Source organism: Eschscholzia californica, unplaced genomic scaffold, assembly GCF_041429995.1.
Source record: "Eschscholzia californica isolate CP2 unplaced genomic scaffold, dmEscCali1.0.p SCAF_6, whole genome shotgun sequence".
Lineage (NCBI taxonomy): Eukaryota > Viridiplantae > Streptophyta > Magnoliopsida > Ranunculales > Papaveraceae > Eschscholzia > Eschscholzia californica.
In genome coordinates, this window is record NW_028238483.1 from 4,293,345 (window position 1) to 4,298,380 (window position 5,036).

The 5,036-nt window shown below is 35.6% G+C and overlaps 1 pseudogene across 1 annotated transcript; it reads left to right on the forward strand.

Moving 5' to 3' along the window:
- Window positions 1-947: 947 nt before the first annotated feature.
- Window positions 948-2,915, forward strand: LOC147530908 (alkane hydroxylase MAH1 pseudogene; annotated as a pseudogene). Its single transcript, XR_015227956.1, has one exon. The product of XR_015227956.1 is annotated as an alkane hydroxylase MAH1 pseudogene (transcript).
- The last annotated feature ends 2,121 nt before the right edge of the window (window positions 2,916-5,036 follow it).

A 5,036-nucleotide genomic window follows, 5' to 3' on the forward strand; every position in this document is an offset into this window, starting at 1 on the left:
TTTTCCAAAACCAGATTTAAATCTCTCTCCTCCATTTACTTTTGTTTTTCATCTTTCCAACCATTAATGTCTGGTTCATGAGAGAGCAAAAAAAGAAGACATGGGTGGTGGCGATGAAAATAGGAATACAGTGACGGTAAGATATCTCTCTCTAGATTTTTTTCTTCTTCATTTTCCCCCAATTCCCCCCCCCCCCCCTCCCCCCCCCTTTTAAACTTCTCTTATTTCTGGTTTCTCTCTCTAGATATGTCAAATTTGTGATGAAAAATCACATTACGGGTCCAGTCGGAGGATCACGGCCTACATCCACGGAGAAAGCCATTAATGGTTGTATTATATTATCTCCACAATCGTGGGATTGATTGGTTACAACTCGATAGACTCAATGACTCAATCTAACTCAATAATTAAAATACACATAAATCACTTGTATTTATTGAGTGACTTGGGTATCTTAGTTTCCTGGGACTCTATCTAGGATAAATACAAGATAACTAAATAATATCTTCCAAATCTTTATATATCTTGGACGGTTGATATTTTATATCTTCGGATCTCGATCCTTATAATCTAATAGTTTCAAAGTTTAATTCGGCGGTTATCGTGCTTATCACATTTTGATTTATCAAATTCCATTGTAATGACTTTCATAGTAAACCTCCTCACCAAAAACAAAAGTTGTGTTGGGTGTAATGACTTTCATAGTAAACCTCCTTACCAAAAACAAAAGTTGTGTTGGGTGTAATGACTCTAAGTACCGACCCTACTTTCCTAGGGTTAACAGACGCATATGTGATTCCCACCTTCATTTAGCATATATAAAGGCTACCTTTAAACTGACTTTCAAAATTGTGTGAAAGATACCTAAATTATTGAAAGATACCTAAACTATTGAATGATACCTAAAAGAAGGCGCTTTATCATCTGGTTTAAATACCAATCTATAATTCTTCATTACATCTACTCAAGACAATACATGGCCTACTTTCATGTTGATCATCTGCTTTCTTCTCTACACCTCAATGCTTTCTTCCATGGATGGCCACTTGTTTTCTTGTTCATTGTTCTTCCTTTTTTCTCTCTAGCTTTTTACTTCAAAAAGAAGAGCCAAGCCATAAACTACGTACTTTTCTTCGGTACCCTTCCTTCTCTTCTATGGAATTCAAACCGGTTACCTGATTGGTTATCTGAGGTATTTATTTCACTTGGAAGCAAAAGAGGTTCTTTCTTCGTAGATGGACCCATTTTCTCAAAACTTAGATATGTCGCAACTTGTCATCCTCAAAATATAGAATACATACTTAAAACAAACTTCAAGAATTTTCCAAAAGGCTCAAACTTCAAGCAAGTTTTTAGCATTCTTGGTGATGGGTTGTTCAATGTTGATTCTGATGCATGGCTTCTACAAAAAAAAATGGCTCATGCAGGATTTGCATCAATGGAGTTTAAAGTCCTAGTCGCTAACATGACCCGTAAAGTGGTAAAAGAACAGTTAGTACCATTTCTAGAATATGCTGTGAAAAACAGGTTAACAATTGATCTGCAAGATCTGTACTTAAGATTTTCTTTTGATAATAATATGGGTCTTATATTTGGTAGAAATGAAAAACATCTATCAATTGAGCTTCCTTATAATGAATTAGCTAATGCAATTGATGATGTACAAGAAGCCGTCCTCTATCGGCATGCAATGCCAATATTTTTATGGAAATTATTGAGTTTCTTGAGAATTGGTACAGAGGGGAAGTTGCGTAAAGCTCATCGAACAATTGATCTTATATTTCAAGAATATATTTCTCACAAAAGAGAAGAAATTCTTACAGGAAAAGATACTGTTGATCTCTTATCTTCTTACATCAAATCAAATGATGATATGTCCAAGAGTGATAAGTTTATGAGAGATGCCATGCTGAGTCTATTTATAGCAGGAAGAGATACAATTGGATCAGGCCTAACTTGGTTTTTCTGGTTGGTTTCTAAAACACCTTCTGTTGAGATGAAAATCCTCGAAGAACTAAGGCTTTTGTTGTATTCAAAAAACATTAAAGAGGAAGACATAGAGAAAAAATGGCCATGGGTATTCGATTCCCATGATCTAAAAGGGCTAACATATCTTCATGCAGCAATATGTGAATCACTAAGAATGTATCCTCCAATTCCTCTTAATAGCAAATCTGTTGAAACGGAAGACGTACTTCCGGATGGGACATTAGTCAGGCCAGGAATGCAGATAATAATTTCATTTTATTCCATTGGAAGAATGCCCTGGATTTGGGGAGAAGATTGTTTGGAGTTCAAGCCAGAGAGATGGATTGATGAAGATGGGAAGCTACGCTTCGAACCCATGTCGAAATTCTTTGTCTTCAACAAAGGACCAAGGATATGCTTAGGTAAAGATATATCTTTCACAGAGATGAAATCTGTTATTGCAGCCGTGCTCTTTAACTTCCATATTGATGCAATAGAGAACCATATATTTCCAAAACCAGCTATAAATCTTCATATGAAAGATGGGTTGAAGGTTAACATAAAAAGGAGAGCTATCAACTGTTAATATGTAGCACTATAAGTTATTAAATCTTGCTTTCTGTTCTACTATTCATAGTTATAACTAAGACTGCCTTTATGGATTGGTTTTAAGGATTGGTTTGTCAAGCTGCCAAATTGGCTGCAACCAACTCTCGGTCTCCGTTAGATTTAATGTGTTATTTGTTTTACTTCACCTGGCAAAGTGACGGTGGATAATGCGAGTTTAACTGTATAGAAAATGGTGAACCGGTGGGATTCATTTAGCTAGAGTCCCACACAACTAAGAGTTGTGTGAATATATTTGGAAATACTCTTGTACTTCTTGTGCATCAAGTATTTCCTTTCTGTGTATCTCTTATTATATAAAGTTTCGTTTGAGTTGTGAACCTTACTAGTATTAATGTAGTACAAGGGCACCGTGTTTTACTATATCTATTGATTCGTTCTAGTTGTGAATCGTAGTAGTATTAATGTAGTACAAGGGCACCTTACTAGTATTAATGTAGTACATTTATGGTATAAGAGCGATTAACACTTCACCTAAATATCGTCGTTTTTATCTGTTCTGTAACTCGAGTGTCTTCTCCGATCGCTAATATCGGTTGTTTGTGTCGAGTCAAGTGCCTATTTTGCAATTTTTGTTTGGTATTATCTTTTAGGGTTATTTTGTGAAAGGGTCGTACATAATTAATTACCGTGTTTTGCAAAAGGGACATGACCGTTTATTATTTTGCGAAAGCGTGGACTATTATTGACCGTTAAATAAATGTTAGATTTAACTTTCGCATTGCATGGACAGTTAACTCGTTAAGTAGATGTAACGATGCTAACCCAAGTGAATCTGAAAGAACCTATTCGGTTTTTGAAAGAAGGAACATATTAAATTCATCTTCTTCCTTTTTTCTTTCTTCAACCTTCGATTTTCATTTGAAATTTTTAGGTGCGTCATTTTGTTTGATCTAATCGTTTAAAAGAAATTCAAAGTTATGTTAATAGAAGCAACTAGCAAAATTTGAAAAATTAATATTTTTCACGGTGAATGTTATAAATTTTCACTTTTGTGAATTTAGTGTAGTTAGATTTAATGGTGTTACAACTTTTAAACAATATAGCTACGATGATAGACGGTGTTAAAAACTTAACTGGTCAATACTAGTCCGCGACCCCTTCGCAAAATAACCCTATTTTTTATCGGTGTAACTATTCATCGCCTTCTATTTATCGGTAACTACTTCAGTTGAATCAACTATTGTTGGAACCGGAGCCGATCGGTTCAACTCATGAAACTCAAAAATGGTAAATACCTCTACGTTTGCCTCACTGAGTTGTTCGGTTTAAAGTCAAGTCACTTGAATCCAATTCCGCATGAATGACATATTCAAGTTTTAAGTTTTTCTAGGAAATGGTTAAGTTAGGGACAAAACGACATAAAGGAAACATTGGTTTGGGACCGTTTGCACAATGTATCCACGTCCAAATCGGACGGGGGGCGTTCCACCCTTGTAGAACTAATGTCGCGCAGAGCTTCTTCCGGATCATGGTGAGACGGCTGCAAGGAGCGTCGGATCATGCTGATCTAATTGCTCGCGCTAAGCCCGCTTCAGGCTTGGAGTGGGATCATCCCAAAACACTATCTAACTCTCCTATTGAGCGCAATTCGAGCCAGATCCAAAGGGAGGGTGTTCTCTTCGCGATTTTGGGCAAGATCCTCAAATCGCAACCGACCAAGATATGTTGGAAATTAAGTGAAGAGTCACCGTTTCTCAAGAGGTTTGTCCCTAAAAGCCAACTAATGTGTCCCTAATGAGTGCAACTATTCGATTCCTATCCCCCGATTTTTCTTATTTTTTTTTCGTTTATACGATTTCTAAAGAAAATACATCATGATTTTTCATATCAGGAGTGTATTGATTTTAAAGTAATAAATCAGAAAACATAAAAGGAATACAATTCGTCTTTCCAATCTTAAATCGATATTGAGATTCGACTACGAATCATCTATTCTGAATAACAGACATAATCAATTAGAATTACAAAAGATATTGAATTGTTCTCTTCCTTAGTCTTTCTTTATTAATTTTGAACCACAGTGTTTTCGATTGATTTACCGATAAATCAAACTATAATCAATTTCACCAATGACTCGGTCGGAGACTCGCTAAGTCAACTCCTTGAATCGGTACATCGAAAACAACAATCTTAAGACAACTAAATTTACTTCAGTATACTATTTTAATTTTCTTCTTAAGCTAGAGAAAGAGATGGCAAGTACTGGTGAAGCCACAATGAAAATTGTAGGTCTTGCCAATTCCAAAAAATTTGAGAAGTTTAAGGTCATCTATTTTAAACAACGGGCAACATACCTCGGCCATAGAGGCATGGAAACATAGTAATTTCTTATGTAAGAATTTAGTTTTGAATTTGTTGGATGATAGGCTTGATAACGTGTATTGTGTTACTAATGGTGGAAAAGTATTATGGAACACACTACACAATAAATATGAAGC